Genomic DNA, 19,334 nt, shown 5'->3' on the forward strand with positions numbered 1-19,334 from the left:
AGAACGGCATGATACATGGGTTTAAACCATCTGTACATTTTTACAACTTATTGGAGATTAACTTGTGCTAGAACTATTCTTAAAAACTATTTTTACACAATTTACACTAATGTATACAAACTTATGTTACGTTTTGGAACTGAACTGGTCGATCCTGTCTTGATGTTTCAATGGGATGTCTTTCTCATGTCCTGTCGAATGGAGATAATGCTGATACTGAAAACCGAGGTAACATGAGGTAGAAATTTTCCCTTTGGTTTCTGTCTGTCTTTCTGTCCGGTTATCTATTTGTTTGTATATTCCTAAAAGTGGAAAATTGCTAACTTATTTCAACCAAACTACGTATTTGGATTCTTCTCATTCAGGATTGTGTTAACAGGTGCTTATGATGTTATGGTAATCATATGGAGTTGGTATTTATTGGAAGATTGTATACAACTAACGTTTAATAATGTTATTTCCGTTCCTTTGTCCGGCTCAACGGCTAAATTGTTAGTGTGCTGGGCTTTAGTGACAGGGGTCTCGGGTTCGATTCCCGGTAGGGTAGGGAATTTTAACCATAATTGGTTAATTTCGCTGGCACGGGGGCTGTGTGCATGTGTCATCTTCATCATCCGAGAGAAATATTATGCATCCTCTGATTTTCTTCTGTTATGGATCCTTCAAATAACTGTAGGTGTGCGAGGGTGTCCGTCACTGGCTGCACAGCATGAAGCCTGCAGAAAATAGTAAATCCTTCGGTCGTTTGAAAAGTAAGCGAAACTATGTCATCATCATCATCATCAACTGTTTACCCTCCAGGTTCGGTTTTTCCCTCGGACGCAGCGAGAGATCCTACCTCTACCGCCTCAAGGGCAGTGTCCTGGAGCTTCAGACTCTTGGTCGGGGGATACAACTGGGGAGTATGACCAGTACCTCGCCCAGGCGGCCTCACCTGCTATGCTGAACAGGGGCCTTGTGAAGGGATGGGAAGATTGGAAGGGATAGGTAAGGAAGAGGGAAGGAAGCGGCCGTGGCCTTAAGGTAGGTACCATCCCGGCATTCGCCTGGAGGAGAAGTGGGAAACCACGGAAAACCACTTCCAGGATGGCTGAGGTGGGAATCGAACCCACCTCTACTCAGTTGACCTCCCGAGGCTGAGTGGACCCCGTTCCAGCCCTCGTACCACTTTTCAAATTTCGTGGCAGAGCCGGGAATCGAACCCGGGCCTCCGGGGGTGGCAGCTAATCACGCTAACCACTACACCACAGAGGCGGACAGCGAAACTATGTACATAACAAAAATTATTTAAAATAAAGGGGCGTTTCACATAGTGTCTACAGATTTTACATATAATGAATAGTGTAAGAGAAAATTGAAAAGAACCTTCTGGTATTCCTATAAACTATTCAGTGACTTTTAAATGATATGCATATTGAAACCTGTTTCCGGATAAGTAGACTCTGGGTATGATGTTTGGCCGAGATATAACCAATAGTGTAAGAGAAAATTTAAAAAATACCCTTCTGCTTTTCCTTGAAACCCCCAATCTATTTAGTGATTTTTAAATAATATGCATATTGAAACCTGCTCCTGGATGAGTAGACCGTAAATATGAAGTTTGGTCGAGACACAATCAATAGTGTAAGAGACAATGAAAAATTCTCTTGTGTTCTTCGTATAAACCCTAAATTTATTCAGTGATTCTTAAATGATGTGCATAACGATACCTGCTCCTGGATGAGTAGACTCTACACATTAAGTTTGGTCGAGAGATAATTACTATCGTAACAGAAAATGGAAAAACTTTTTCTGGTCTTCCTACAAACCTCCAGTCCATTCAGTGAATTTTAAATGGTATGCATATCGAAAAATGTGCTTTGATCGGTAGACTCCAAATATGAAGTTTGGTCGATAGATGAACAATAGTGTGAAAGAAAAATTGAAAAAAACTATTTTGGTATTCATATAAACCCCCAGTCTGTTAAGTGTTTCTTAAATGATACGAATATCAAAACTTGCGTTTGGATGAGTAGACTATAAATATGAAGTTTGGTTGAGATGTACTCAGTAGTGTAAGAGAAAATTGGAAAAACTCTTCTAGTCTTCTTATAAACCCCCAGTCTCTTAAGTGATTTTAAATGATATACATATCGAAACCTGTTCCTGTATGATTAGACTCTAAATATGAAGTTTGGTCGAGATATATTAAATAGTGTAAAAGAAAATTGAAAAAAACTCTTCTGGTCATCCTGAAATTCCTTCAGCAATATTTAAATGATATGCATATCGAAACCTGCTCCTGGAGACCTATTCAGCCGTTTACCCGCGGTGGTGAAACAAACAAACAAACAAACAAACAAACAAACAAACAAACAAACAAACAAGCAAACAAACAAACAAACGAACAAACAGACGCGAAAGCTAAAATCTACTGATACGATCTTGAATTGATCTGAAACGGATAAATATATCAAAATTTGGTGAAATAAATGACATTACAGACAACGTAACCCCTAGAATATTATTTATAAGATTATTATTATTATTATTATTATTATTAATATTATTATTATTATTATTATTATTATTATTATTATTATTATTATTATTATTATTATTATTATTATTATTATTATTATTATTATTATTATACATGTAAATAAACGAACATTTATGAGATTAGTAGAAATCATAAACTGTGTAATACAAATTGTGAACATGTGAGCATGGAATCTTGCCGATGGATCTTGTTTCGAATAGTGTTTTCTCTTATGTAATGTTTGCAGAACCTCTTTTACATCTGTTAGTAATACCAGCCCATTGATTACCTAGAAAAAACCTGCGACACAAACACTAACCTAGGTGAGAAGTGATTTTGGAGGAGCATAGGAAAGGTGAACCTGAATAGTTGAAACACACTGTCTTGTAATGTGTGTCAACGCCAGGTGTGTGCAACAGTACACTGACGGAGCGAAATATGGTATCCCCAACTGTAGATCACAATCAGTGATACCCACACAAATAGCCACGCAACGGACGAGTCGTGTAAATATATAAACATATTGTAAACTAGCAAGATACCCGTGCTTCGCTACGGTAATATACTGAAATTTATAATTGAATGCTTATCGTTTTATATACAACCCGCCGATATTCGTGATCTGACTCGTTTACTGAGAGATTACGGCAACGTTCCTCCCATTTTTCAATCTTTCTTTCCAGCAATCGATTTCGTATTTCCCGGGCTAGGTCCAGGTATTCCACCCGGTCAGTTGGGTTCCTAAATCTTAGCCATGCTTTCCTATAAGCATTTTTAATGTGGATCAAATCCTTGAGGAGATCCGGCGTGGTGTCCTCCTAGGTGCCTTGGCGGTACTAAACCGGCGGTCGGACTGCAATCGTAGTCATTACCCGTCCAGGACCCGTTTCCAGCGCGGTCCGCACATGTTGACGACGGTCATTATTATTATTATTATTATTATTAGTATTATTATTATTGTTATTATTATTATTGTTATTAGGGTGGTTGAAATTAATTCAATTTAGGTATTATTATTATTATTATTATTATTATTATTATTATTATTATTATTATTATTATTATTATTATTATTATTATTGATGTTCTGGACCCCACAGCAATATGCAAGACCGCTACTTGGCGGTAAAATACATCTGCTGCCATTGTCATTGCTAACAATGTGACCAGCACCATTGTTGCGCGTAGGCAAGTGTTCGGAATTTCTGGCGATACGAATGACATACCTCCGTGTATTATTGACCTTATTGTAGAGGTGAACAATTTGACGGCCAATCTCATTCCTATCGTTTATTTCAAATGTGTTTAAATTTTTATTTATATGCCAGGAGAATCTACTCTAACCTAATAACGTTCTCCGAAGGAAAATATGGCTGTTGAAAAAGAACCCAGGAAAGATTAAAAATGATCGGTTTATGATCAGAATAAGTACATCGCAAGTCTACAGCCTGTTTCCTATCATTCGACAGGATCAGTGATGGAATGAATAAAGCCCCATCTAGCGGCGACAATAGGAATTGTGCCGGCTGCCGAAGCTCCCCTCTGGGGCAATGATCGATGAGTGACAAATGAAATGAAATATTGGACAGTGTTGCTGGAATGAATGATGACAGGGAAAGCCGGAGTATCCGGAGAAAAACCTGTCCCGGCTCCATTTTGTCCAGCACGAATGTCACATGGAGTGACCGGGATTTGAAACACGGAACCCAGCTGTGAGAGGCCGGCGCCCTGCCGACTGAGCAACGGAGGCTCCTTATAAGTACATTACGAACAGTAAAATCAATTGGTCTCACCTCCTTTTACACCCCACCGCCGTTAAGTTTATTTACCCCCACCCTCCAAAAAATTAAAAGAAGGCGTGTTTCTTTATGTTTAAAGGAGATTCCAAATACCAATATTCACGTTTATTACCTTCAGTTTTGAGATATAAGTATCCCCTTAAAAATAATTCACGTTTTTAACTTCCTTCCACACTCCCCCCTGCCCCTCACAAAGTGATATTAAAGCAAAAAATACTTGTTCCTTTAATAGTAAAGGATCTTCAAAATACCAATTATCACCACTCCAATCTTCAGTTTTTGATTTATGTGTCCTCATGAAAGGAATTCAACTCCTTTTCACTCCCGCCCCCCCCCCAAGATTGTTTCCCCCCAAAACGCGCTTTTCTTTGTTTTTAAAGGAGATCAAAATACCAATTTTCACGTCTGTAACAACTTTAGTTTTTATTAGATGTATGTATTCTCATACAATTAAGTCAATTAATTTTTTCTATCCTTTAACACTCCAAATCCCCTTCATTGGATTTTCCGAGAATACGTGTTTGTCTACTTTTAAAGCAGATTCCAAAAATAAAATTTCACGTGTGTAACATCTTCATTTTTGAGATATCAGTAGCCTAATTAAAAGAATTCAACACCATTTTCAGTCACTTTTACCTCCACCCCCCACTACACAAGTTGTATTTCCGAAAACTAAAAATACACTTTACTTTATTTTTAATAGGATAATAAAATGACCATTTTTCACTTCTGTACATGTTAAGTTTTTTGAGATATACTGTAGAAATTCTCATTTTAAAATTTCACCCCATTTTAGTTCCCCTTAAGTGGAGTTTCCAAAGACAAATCACCTATGTTTCTTTACACTTACAGGAGATTCCAAATACCCACTATTTACGGCTGTAACATTTTACGCTTCTCAGATATTCTGTAAATATAGTCTTTCAAAAAATTCACCCCAATTTGCCACTCCTGTTTAACCGCCATTAATTGAATTTTCCAAAAGCAAAAATATACGTGTTTCTATATTTTTAAAGGAGATCCCATTTACAAATTATCAGTTCTGTAATATCTTCAGTTTCTGGGATATATGTATCCTCATTAAAGGCATTCAACCCATTATTCACCCTTTTACACCCCTCCTATTGGGATTTAGAGAAAACAAAGAAATACGTGTTCCTTTATTTTAAAGGGAGATTCTAAACACCAATTTTTACATCTGTAAACGTTTAAAGTTTTAAGATGTAGACACACTCATTTTAAAAATTCACCCCCCTTTTCACCCCCCATTATTTGGATTTTCCCAAAACGAAAAAATACCTATTTCTTTATTTTTAAATTAGATCCCAAATACCAATTTTCAGGTCTGTAATATATTCAGTTTCTAAGATATAAGTATTCTCTTTAAAGGCATCCGAACCCATTTTTCACCCCTTTTCACCCCTCCTATTGGGATTTTCCGAAAACAAAAAAATACGTGTTCCTTTATTTTTAATGAAGATTTTAAATACCAATTTTTACATCTCTAAACTTTAAAACTTTTGCGATATAGATGCACTCATTTTAAAAATTCACCCCCCTTTTCACCCTCGCATTAATTGGATTTCCAAAAACAAAAAAATTTGTGTTTCTTTATTTTTGAAAGCGATCAAAAGTACCAATTTTGAGGTCTGTAATATCTTCAGTTTCTGAGATATATGTATTCTCTTTAAAGGCATTCAACACATTTTTCACCCCTTTTCACCCCTCCTATTGGAATTTTCCGAAAACAAAAAAATACGTGTTCCTTTATTTTTAATGAAGATTCTAAATAGACTACTAATTTTTACATCTCTAAACTTTAAAACTTTTGAGATATAGATGCACTCATTTTAAAAATTCACCCCCCCCCCCCTTTCACCCTCGCATTAATTGGATTTTCCAAAAACAAAAAAATATGTGTTCCTTTATTTTGCACAGCGATCAAAAGTACCAAATTTGAGGTCTGTAATATCTTCAGTTTGTGAGATATAAGTAGCGTATCCGGATTAAAGGCATTCAACCCCTTTTTCACCCTTTTTCACCCCTCCTATTGGGATTGTCTGAAAACAAAAAAATACGCGTTTCCTTATTTTTAAAGAAGATTCTAAATACCAATTTTCACATCTGTAAACTTTTAAAGTTTTGAGATATAGACACACTCATTTTAAAATTTCACCCCCCTTTTCACCCCGTTAGCGATGGAATATCCAAAAATCCTCTCTTAGCGAGCACCTACATCTTAATATGAATCTATGCCCAAATTTCATTTCTTTATGTCCAGTAGTTTTGGCTCGGCGATGATGAATCAGTCAGTCAGTCAGTCAGGACAAGCTACTTTATATATATAGATGATATGGCTAATACATATTGTAAATGATATGGCTAATATTACGCTATATCCTAACATTTATCGATAGCAGTCCGGCTCCATGGCTAAATGGTTAGCGTGCTGGCCTTTGGTCACAGGATTCCCGGGTTCGATTCTCGGCAGGGTGAGGAATTTTACCCATCATTAGTTAATTTCGCTGGCACGGGGGCTGGGTGTATGTGTCGTCTTCATCATCATTTCATCCTCATCACGACGCGCAGGTCACCCACGGGTGTCAAATCAAAATACCTGCACGTGGCGAGCCAAAAATGTCCTCGAACACTCACGGCACTAAAAGCCATACGCAATTTCATTTATCGATAGCAGATACAGTATTTTGTACTATTTGGAAAAGATTGAAATATTCGCATTTAACTCATTTTCTTGCAAACCACTTGGCTTATATTTAAACGAAGATATATGATTAATTCTGAATATTGGGTCAGGTGTCCTGTCTGTCAAATTGTTATAACATGATCTTTTAGCTATTTAGAACTCGATAGACTCTGCAAACCAATGGTACATAGCTAATCAACACAAGGAGAACCAGAAGGGGCTGACCCAGTGTGGGAAAGATGCGTTGTAAAATTCCATTACCAACACATACTGCTGTTTCTGTATCAGCAAGATTCCGTGCACTCGATATTACTCGTATCTCTTTTAAAGTAGGTTAATAATATTTAACGTTTTGGTGACGATGGGATAGGATTTGGAAAGAAGCGACCTTGGCCTTAATTAAGATACAGTCCCAGCATTTGTCTTGAGTAGAAAATTGGAAACCACGGAAAATCACATTCAGGGCTGCCGTCAGAGGGTTTCGAACCCATCGTCATCCGATTGCAAGCTCACAGCTAAATGAGCCTAACTGCGTGCCCAACTTGTTGGGTTTTATATATCTTGGTAAGTTACTCCGCGTTATTTCTGTTTTAGTTTTCCTGTAACTCGCTTCATAAAAGACAAGAAGTTATTCAGGATGTAATGAGACGCAAGTACTGTAGGTGCGAAGAGTAAATGTATGTCAGTAACGTGTTGGTAGAGTCCCGTACTCGTGGGTTCCCCCGCTCCCCATGAAAGTGGTGGCAGTGGAGTGGCAGAGTGCGGTCTTTGATTGTAGCGCTGCTACTTACTATATACCATTTGCTTGCTATTGTCCCGGTCTGCAACACGAAGAATGCCGCTTAATGCATGCACAGGCTGTATGAATCATTCATAATTAGATGTAATTGCAGCACGAGGACACTCGGAAACAAAGAGCCCAGGTTGGAGGGCGGCTGAATTGTTCCTGGGTACAGCTCCTGCCAAGAAGGAAGCTGGTCGTTCTACAGTCCGCACACACAGCTACTCAACTGCTCGCAATAACATACAACGGTTATGACAAGTAGGGAATACAGTGGTGAGCACTGGTGGCTAGCAAGTTAGTTTCTGGTGAACAAGATCGCGGCTTGATCCCGAACGAGGACGGGCGATAATTGAAGAGGGAAACATCCATAGATCCATAGCCCGCTATGATGCTCTTCATGTCGGCAAGTGAGATAACTTAGAAGAATACACTAAGTTTTGCGTGACAAAATTTTCAATCTTGGTTTGCTAGGCTGTTTACATACAATTCTCAATTTCACTGACAGGAGCGCTGTCTTTAGCATTTACTACGATGCCGCGAACTGGCGGGGAGAACAAAAATTCGGAACAGGCACTGAAGTTTCGAACGTGTTGGCTACGCTGTAGGTGCAATTAGCTGTGAGCTTGTAGTCTTGAGATAATGGGTTCGAATTCTGAGATGGCGAGTTCGAATCGTGTCGTTAGTAGTTCTGAAGATGGTTTTCCGTAGTTTTACACACGGGAAACGCTGGTGCTCTACCTCAGTTAAGGCTAACTCCCAATCCTAGCCCTTTCCCAAACCATCGTTGCCGAAACTCTATCATCGTTAGAATGGCGTTAAAAAGTGAACAGAAAACCGACACCGAAATTGCCTAGGAGAAGAAAAATTGAAGGATTTGTGATCAGTAGCCGAGGCTTTACCATAATAATAATAATAATAATAATAATAATAATAATAATAATAATAATATAAAGCCATAAAATAACAGCCAGGAAACATGTTGAGGCAACCTCCAAGGCTCAATACCTTAGTTATATCCCTGACATCGACTTCGATCGATCCCCCCACCAACTTGTTAGCATGCTGGAAATGTAAGTTGACAAAACAATTACCCCAGGCCCTAGTACAAGTACTAGTTTATCTCGGTCATCGGATTCTGGGGGACCGAGAACATCATGCGGGATCGAATCGGAGCTTCCCAAATCTCTTCTACCGAAGCGAAAACACTTCTTAGTCACTTTAAACATCAACACATTACTTAAAACAGGCAAATTAAAACAACTAACAGACATATTGGACAAATTTGGCATTCAAATTCTCGCAATACAAGAAACTCGATATGCAGACGCAAATTACATGGAATCGGGAAACTATAGAATTTATAAAGGGAAGCCAGCAACATCCTTCCCCAAAACTCCACTGCAGTTCCGCACAGCCTTTGCAGTCAAGAAAAGCATTATCAATAGCATATTAAATTTCACGTCTCCTTCTGAAAGAATCTCACTACTTTCGATGAAATCGGGAAACAAAGAGTATACAAATAATCATAATTGGAAAGATCCATGTCAAGTAGATTAATTCTGGGAACTGCTGAAGGAAGTTTCAAATAAGATACCAAAACACCATGTCAAAATACTGTTAGGAGACTTCAATGCACAAATTGATAAAGAAAATACATTTAAGAGCATAATAGGATTATATCTAGCACATAACAGAATAAACAGAAATGGAGAAAGATTAATAGACTTCTGCAAAATATTCAATTTGAAACTAACGTCAACACAGTTCTTGGCTCTACCCAGAAAGAAAATAACGTGTAGATCCTTCCAATCAATATCTAGGCGAATTTCAAATTGATCATGCAGTCATCACCAGGCAAAACCAAAAGAAGTCATGAATGTTAAAGTCAAAAAAGGAATTATAGGTTCAGATCATAACTTGTCCTTAGTAAAAGTGAAGTTTCAGCGTAACTGGTCCAAAATGAAATCCCTGAAAACACCAAAAGTTGACCCATATTTTTTCAAGTTAAATTCTGATATTTTCCTTGCAAATTTTACCATCAAATATCCCTTCAGAGTGGAATAATTTAAAAAATATAGTATGCAAAGCTTCCCAGAAAATTGGCACACCGCCTAGAAAACGGAAACACAGATAGTGGAATGACACATGTGACAAAGCAATAGAACTAAGAATTAGAACATGGCAAATATGCAACTCTAATAAATCTTATATCAAATGGCAAGAATTCCATAAAGTACAGAAGGAAACATCCAAAATTATTAGAGCAGAAAAACGAAAACATGTCCAAACCCATCTGAAGGAAATAGGCATAGACTTCCAGAAAAACAACTCTAGAAACTACGACAAGAATTTTAAAGAAAAACTCCAAAATTACCAAGCGCCCAGTCATTGGTTCAAACGTCCAGACGGATCATTAGAAGCAAATAACAAAGAAAATTGCAAACTTCTTGCAGGCTACTTTAAAAGTCTATTAAACTGCGAAAGTCCACAAAACCAATTAACCATTGAGAAACCTACACCAAATCCAGACTCAGAACCTATCACTCCAGAAGAAATGAAACCGAGCGAGTTGGCCCTGCGGTTAGGAGCGCGCAGCTGTGAGCTCATATCCGGGAGATAGTGAGTTCGAACACCACTGTCGGCAGCCCTGAAGATGGTTTTCCGTGGTTTCCCATTTTCATACCAGGCAAATGCTGGGGCTGTACCTTAATTAAGGCCACGACCGCTTCCTTCCCATTGCTAGGCCTTTCCTGTCCCATCGTCGCCATAAGACCTATCTGTGTCGGTGCGACGTTAAGCAACTAGCAAAATAAAAGATACTGGAAAGACCCCAACCTACTCGTAGAACATCCGCAACTTCTAAGAGCCTTTCAGGATGCTCGTCTCACAGAGTATGAAGCAGAATTTCTAGAAACAGGAAAACAATTACGTCATGCGGTTATTGTTGAGTAATAGCTCTTCAAAGCAAAAACCTTTTCTGTAAGTTATCTCTCCTACAGTAGAGTACCCAAAACACCTAAGTCACTTTCTGTAAACATATAGCAGACTATAATGTTGCACACTCTGTAATAAGCTCGTCCCCTCAGGGTATTAACTGCGCCTCTAGCTGTGGAGCTGGTCTCAAGACCGAATAGATGAAGAGAGGCATCCTAAATAGTAGACAAGCTGAAATGGTAGATGTGGGGAAATTCAAAATATTATTCTCGTACGACTGCCTTAGAGCGATTTCGTTGAAAAATACTACATAACCAAAGGTGTATAGAATAAAATTTCTGATCAGTTTTGGCTTAACCTGTTTTTCTTTACGAACGATCGAAACAGAAGTAATCGTGAATTTAGACCTTTGCCGAGTTATTTGAAAATCGTTGAACAGAATGCAATATCACTTGCAATGTAAATGTTAGAAATAAAGCCCTACTGCGTAAGTTATAAATAAATGTATTCGTGCTTCCTGAAAAAGTAGTTTAGGGGAAGTATAAATTTGCATTATAGTATAACGGCATTGGTAGCGGTTCATTCGAAAAATAGGTACTACGTATCTACAATTGAAGAAAATACATTTTTAATCATTGTCGTTATAACATGATTTTCCGTACTGGCTATAATAACAGAGATAATCGTAAATTTAGACTTCTGCTGAGTTGCGCGAAAGTACTGTATTTAACAGAGTGTAATATAACTAACAATGTACTGCTGATTAGCTCCTGGTCCTGCTCATTAGCCCCTACTCGTTAGCGACTGCTCTTGCGCAAAAGCGTCAGCTCATTAGTCACTACTCATTATCGACTGTTCATTACCCCCTACTAATTAGCGATTGCTTATTATCTCTTGCTCAATAGCGACTGATCATTATCCCTTGCTCATTAGCGACTGATCACTAGCCTTTGCTCATTAGCGACTGCATATTAGCGACTGGTCATCATCCTCCGCTCATTAGCGACTCATTAGCGACATTAGCCCCTGGAGTTCGGTGTTTCAATTGCACCCAACCTCTTAGCGCAGTTAGCATGATAGCCTTCAGTCCAAAGGTGTACCCGGTTTGATTCCCGCTCGGGTAGGGAATTTTTAACTTCAATTTGTTTAGCTTGGGGGTTAGATGTTTGAATTTCACCCAAGCTTTTAGCACAATTATCATGCTAGTCTTCGATCCATTCGTGGGGATTCCGGGATCGATCCACGGTTGGATCGGGGATTTTAAAATGTATCCTCGTTAAACACCGCTATGTATAGTGGTTTACATTATAAACAGGTCCTACTTAACTAAAATTGTAGAAAAATAACATTTCTAATAATTGTTGTTTTAACATGTTTTTCCGTACTAGCTATAATAACAGAGATAATAGTGAATTTTTGTCTTAACATGTTTTTCCGGACGAACTATTATAACAGAGATAATTGTGAATTTAGACTTCTGCCGAGTTATTTGAAAATCGTTGAACAGAACGTAATATCACTCGCAATGTAAAGATTAGGAATAAAGCGCTAACGCGCTTCGAACCCCACTGGCGCAGCCCTGAAAATGGTTTTCCGTGGTTTCTCGTTTTCACACGAGGCTGTACCTTGAAAGTTGAGTGGACCTCAGAACCATCTCTCCAACAGACAATTGGACATACATCCTTTCGAGTACACCGAACTGAATAGCTGTTAAACTTTATACCTCATTCGTTCAGATTAAAAATAAATGTATTCCTCCCTACCACCACCATCAAGAACTGAATCCCGAATCTTGTATAGAGATTTGAATCCCATCCTAAGTAATCTGTATTGTCTTGCTTGGAGAATAATAATTCTGAACGCGGAAATTACGTTCGTTAGCCGTGACCTCTCGCAAGACTCTCGTCAGCAAGTTGTTCAGGCTAGCGGACTGGCACGTGGTACCATAGTGTCCTTGCGAAGCAAGCAGTTATCATATTATATTCACCTGGTACTAACTGAAGTGGACTTTCTCTTCTTGTTGCACTTCCAAAAATTCAGACAGGCAAGCCCTTTCACGATTAAGGCTCCCATACCAATAAGAGTCAATGTATACGTCACTGTGCATCATTGCAGTGAAAGATAATAACCATATCATTATATTTTATATATCACTAAGTACAGGGTGTTCGTTAAGTCACCGGACTCGATATTTCTGATTTCTCTGAAGTGTTATTACACAAACAAATCTAGTGATTGCACACAATAGATCCACATACCTTCAAGTGAACCAAAAACACAACTTCGGTGGAAGTATTCTGGAGGTATTTTGGATATGTTGAAAGTTATAAATGTTCACTGAGATCGGTTGCTGCAGTTGCTTAAGTGCGGCCGGTATCCAGTATTCGGGAGATATTGCGTTCGAACCCCACTGTCGGCAGCCCTGAAGATGGTTTTCCGTGGTTTCCTGTTTTCACACGAGGCAAAAGCCGGGGTTGTAGGCCTACCTGAACGAAAGCCACGGCCACTTCTTTCCCACTCTCAGCCCATCATTACCATAAGACCTACCTTTGTCGGTGCGACGTATAACAAATTGTAAAAAAAGTAATAAGTAGGCTTATTCAGAGATAACACTAATTCGTTTCCTGCATTTTGCACACCCACAGTTCCAGTTCACAAGAGATGTTGAAAGTGAGAACCATTTTCTTGCAGGCACAAATTTGCGTGCTTACACATGTTTTGTGACAAAGTTGCTGGTGTTATTTCTCCAAGACATTTAGATATTCCTTCCTTGAGTTCACGTAAGGAATGCAAATTATCTACGCATAATCTTTCTTTCAAATACCCTCACAGAAAAATTTCTGGAAAGGTTAAATCTGGCGAATGAGGAGGCAGCACATTTCTTTAGATTACTCGATCACCGAAAAACTCTTGCAACTTTGCCAAAGTCGCGTTAAGAGTATGGCAATTGGTGGCATCTTGCTGGAACCAGCAATAGCGCTCGTCCTCTTCCAATAAAGCCATTAATTGTAGCACAATGTCCATGTAGGCCTACACGGCACCATCAACAGTTGTGTGAAAAACAGAGGTCTAACGATCATTTTGCGCGATATAGCGCACCGGACACAATTTATTTCAGAATGAAGCGGTATTCATACAAGGCATGCAGATTTTCGGTTGCCCAAATTCTGGTTTTCTCGGAGTTGATGTAGCCACTGAGGTAGAACCTACCATTTTCAGCGCTTTCTTGTATGGAGCCAATTGATGCTCCAAGTTCGTGTGACAAATGTCTTACAGATTTCAACGGAGATCTCTCACTGTGCTGCCGAACATTCCGGAAGAAAGTGTCAGTAGGCCCTAATTAATTTAGGTCTCCCACATCGTTCTCTAACATCCATGGAGCTCGTGTCTTTAATCTGTGTACAAGATCATACAAAGAAGGTTTACCTGGTAGGAGTTCATCAGGAAATCGATGTCTCCATTTTTCCACACATCTCATAACTTTTGCTCTCAAATTAAGACTAAAAAAACCACCCGTTGAGCGCATGCAATATGCATTGTAGCCAGCTTGATCTTTTTCGTTTCACTCTTCGCAAGGTAACAGATGCACTGTCATGACAACTCTACAACCGGTTCTACCATGTCTGAAAACATCTCGTTACCAACCTTGCCAACTTATTCCGTCAGATACGAGATCAACGATTTTTCAAAGTTAGTGTCCAGTAACTTTACGAACGGTCTGTATTTTACGGTTTTCAAAAGCACCGAAACCGAGCGAGCTGGTCATGCGATTAGGGGCGCGCAGCTGTGAGCTTGCATTCGGGAGATAGTGGGTTCGAAACCCATTGTAGGCAGCCCTGAAAGTGGTTTTCCGTGGTTTCCCATTTTCACACCAGGTAAATTCTGGGGCTGTACCTTAATCAAGGCCACAGTCACATCCTTCCCACTCCTTGCCCTTTCCTATCCCATCGTCGCCATAAAACCTATATGTGTCGGTGCAACGTAAACCAACTTGTAAAATAAAACCCACCGAAGTGCTTGAATTTTGTCCCGCAAGAGTCTCTATTTACGAATCTATCAACATGACGCTAGTGCTTTTAAATACTAGCGGACTGAGCCGCTAACTTGAGCTCAGAAGATTGGCAGTCTACCAGTAGTGCTACTCACCTTACTTTCAACTGGCATCGAATTCCAGTTCCACGAACCTACTACGCTGGCGTAGCAGGGGGAGAGGTGATACTCCCACGTGGCGCGTCCCAGGTGGCGGATAGGGTGGTCATAACCGGCTTGCCGGCGGACTTAAGGGAAATAAAATACCTTTCGTGGACCAAACACACTACCCCCTGCGGGTGGGGGACGCACATGTAGAACACACCCGCGGTATCCCCTGCCTGTCGTAAGAGGTGACTAAAAGGGGCGACCAAGGGATGATTGAATTAGAACCATAAAACTACTTTTTATTCGTACCATCATGCGGGGAACACCATGGGTTGCCTGTACTTGCGAGTAGTACCACTAAATTAGGTACGAAATAGGTTTGTGATTCATAGCAGTAAAGAGGCTGGCCTGGGGGTTTCCATTACCCGTGCGTCGTACCCATGTGAGCAACACCGCGGGTCTGGGCGTAGCCTGTGTGTTGTACCGCTATATGAGCGACACCGTCGGTCTGCGTTGCCTGTGATTGGTGTCCACTATGTGAGGAACACACGAGATTACCGGGGCCCGTGATTAGTACACCTAGGTGAGGAGCCTCGTCGGTTTGCGTTGGCTGTGAATGGCGCCATTGTGTGAGAAACACCATGGGTCTGCGTTCCCTGTACGAAGTATAATACTTGTGAGTAGCACCATCTTGTGTGGAACACCGTGAGTCTTCGCTACTTTTGATTAGTAGGCCTACTCCAACATTACAAATACCATGTACCATTCTGTGGGGCCTTAGACATGGATTTTGCACCCCTTTAGACATCAAGCATCATTGTGCTTTATAAGTGGTCCCTTGGTCAGTAATACTATTATTTACGATCTTTTTTTGTGTCTGATTCACAGTTTTTGTTTGTTCGTTTGTTTGGTTGTTTGTTTGTTTGTTTGTTCGTTTGTTTGGTTGTTTGTTTGTTTGTTTGTTTTTTGTTTTTTGTTGGGTTCACGTCCATCCATTCATTCTTCATGACATTTTTTATTTTATTTTGGGCAGTGGATGAATTTCATTTCGTACCATTAGGGGCCGATGACCTCGATGTTAGACCTCGTTAAACAACAAGCATCATCATCATCATCATCATCAACATCGAATTCCAGCTTGTAAGGTTAAAGTTAGCTAAGGAATCGAACTCAAGTCTGTTTGGCTAGCTAGCAGGAGGTGTGTAAGTTTAGGTTTAGCCAAGGAGTCGAATTTGAAGTTACAAAATGTGAACCCCTAAGGTAGCTCTCCAATGTTAGCCCTATAAGAGCAATGTATATAGTAGCCATCCTGCCTAGTAGCTCTTGCGCCAGTTCCCAAAAGTTAGGCCGAAAAAACTCATAGGTCCTAAGTTACAAGCTGTGAGACCCTGAGGTAACTCCCCAGAGTTAGGCCCGTAAGGATAGTGTATAGTACTCATCTTGCCTAGAATAGCGGTAAAGTTAAGCCTTGGATCGAATCCAAGCCTGTAAGGTTATAAATAATAATAATAATAATAATAATAATAATAATAATAATAATAATAATAATAATAATAATAATAATAATACTAATAATAATAGTATGGCCTCAGCTACCGTGTGCAGACATTTCAATTTGACGCCATCTGGCTGTCTGCACGTCAATTTCGACGTTTTGCTTTACTGTCTTGGGCTTCTATGGCTGAGATTTAATTAATTTTGTCGGGTAAACACCAAATGTGTCACCAGAGATCTTTCACATGCGGACATCGTAAGACATGGAGTGCCGAATGGACTTCTTTTGCCCTTCAATACTATGCTTGCCCTGTTATGAGGTTATATTCCTCGGGTATCGAACTTGGGTCTGTTAGATTAAGCTTGCAATCTTATGATGTCAGCCCGGGTGTCGAAGTTTGAGTCTGTTAGGTTAAACTTGTACTCTCGGGCATCGAACTGGGGTCTGTAAGTTTGGCGCCCCTGTGAAGGTAAGCCTGGATTCGAACCCAAACCTGTGAGGTTAAGCCTGCACACATAGCCGGCCGTCCACATTTCAAATCGCCCCCAAGTGACGTCTTGTAAGGTTAAGCATACACTCTTAGTCAGCACATAACGTGAGGAGGAGGCGTCCTCCTCAGGCGTGAGAAGACAGGAAGCCGCCGGAGCCCTGCCAAAGCACTACTCACATCTCATTACGCAATGTTATGTTATACAGTACCATTGGACTTAACTGGTACACGCATGTTGGTCACTGGAAATCTCGAAATCAATCACTCCGCTCTACAACGAATTTGAGCCTTGGTTGTGAGTATCGATCTACAGAAGTTACAGTAGATCTTGTTGAGACAATAACTGAGGAGTTGCCTGGATTGATACATTCAGTTAATTGCAATCAGGTAAGCTAACGTAAACTATAGAGGGATCCGCTACGCTCACCGTGTACTATTCTGTCTGGCTCTAAGGAATGTGGTCATCGATCAGAATTCTCCTAGGATTATATTGATTCACTCACTTCGGACTCGTTCAGTAATACTATCCATCTAATGTCTCATTTAATACTGTAGACCTAAATAAAACATGTAACAAATTCGAAAACATAGCGAGTTGGCCGTGCGGTTAGAGGCGTGCAGCTGTGATTTTGCATTCGGGAAATAGTGAATTCGAACCCCACTGTCGGCAGCCCTGAAGATGGTTTTTCCGTGGTTTCCCATTTTCACACTAGTGAAATGCTGTGGCTTTACCTTAATTAAGGCTACTGCTGCTTCCTTTCAACTCCTAGCCCTTTCCTATCCCATCGTTGCTATAAAACCTATCTGTGTCGGTGCGACGTAAAGCCAATTGTAGAAAGAAAATCGAAATATATTACATTTACCTGACTACTTTTGTCTTTCTGTTCACGTGTGCATTAAACTGTTAAACTTCGTCCGAATCCACAGCGTAACGGTTAGCAATCCGTCTTCGGAGGCGCGGGTTCTATTCCTGGTACCACCAGATATTTAAGATGAAATGAAATGGCGTATGGCTTTTAGCGCCGGGAGTTTTCAGAGGACTTCGGCTCGTCAGGTGCCGGTCTTTTGATTGATGCCCATAGGCGACCTGCGCGTCGTGATGAGGATGAAATGATGATGAATGCGACACGTACACCCAGTTCCCATGTCAGGGGAATTAACCAATTATGGTCAAAATTCCCCACCCTGCCGGGAATCGAACCCGGGACCCCTATTACCAAAGGCCAGCACGCTCACCATTTAGCCATGGAGCCGGACTATTTAAGATAATAACAATGTTATTGGCTTTAGATCTCACTAACTACTTCTACGGTTTTCGGAGACTCCGTGGTGCCGGAATTTTGTCCCGCGGGAGTTGTTTTACGTGCCAGTAAATCTACCGACACGAGGTTGGCGTATTTGAGCACCTTCAAATACCACCGGACTGAGCTAGGATCGAACCTGCCAAGTTGGGATCAGTAGGGCAACACCTCAACCCTCTGAGCCACTCAGCCCGGCAAGGATTTAAGAATGGCAGGAGGGCTAGTATGTCACCGCCATTTTTGGGTGTGTCTGTGAAGAACTGCACCATCTCGGGACGAGGACACGAGTTTACTTACTTACTTACTTACTTACTTGCTATTAAATTTCAATTCTTTTGTATAAAGTACGGTACATGCAGTACATTGTGTATTGTTCTTGCTGCTGCGTGTTTAGTTTAGTTTATGGATGTTCTAGCCATCGGCCTTTTACTTTTTTTTCTTTTTCTAGATTATAATGTCGACTACCTTATGGACGGTTTTCGCCGGCGCAAGAATGGGAAAGGGCTAAGATGATTGGGAAAGCAATGGCCGTAGGCTTAAATAAGGTACAGCACTTGCATATACCTTGTATGAAAATGAAAAACCACCTTAAGGTCTGCCGATTGTGGGGATCGAACCCATTATTTCCCGAATGCTAGTTCACAGTTACGTGACGCGAACGGCGCAGCCAACCCGCTCTGTAATCTCATTCCCTTGCAGTGCGTATTAATAGGCTAGGCAGTTACATCTTATAACTTGTGTAAGCATGGCTGCAACTGAAAAAGTTTTCTGGAGACTCCAAATAAGGCACCATTACAATATTCTTTTTCATGGTGGTTTAACGTCTCACTAAAACACCGAAGGTTTTCGTGACGCAAGGATTGGATAGGGCTAAGAGTGGGAAGGTGGCGGCCGTGGCCTTAATTAAAGTACAACCCCAGCATTTGCCTGTGTGAAAATCGGAAATCACGGAAAGCCATCTTCATGGCTGCGGACAATTGAGTTCGAATCCACTATCTTCCGAATACAAGCTGACAGCTACGTGACCCAAACCGCGTAGCAAACCCGCTCGGTGAGTAGGGAACACCTCTGAATAAATCTCCATCGGGACGCCCTCTGAAACTGGTCATGATATTTTCAAACCATCATCTTTGGTTTCGGAATAGTTCTATAGTACCGTAATTACGTAA

This window comes from Anabrus simplex, chromosome 2, assembly GCF_040414725.1.
Source record: "Anabrus simplex isolate iqAnaSimp1 chromosome 2, ASM4041472v1, whole genome shotgun sequence".
NCBI lineage: Eukaryota > Metazoa > Arthropoda > Insecta > Orthoptera > Tettigoniidae > Anabrus > Anabrus simplex.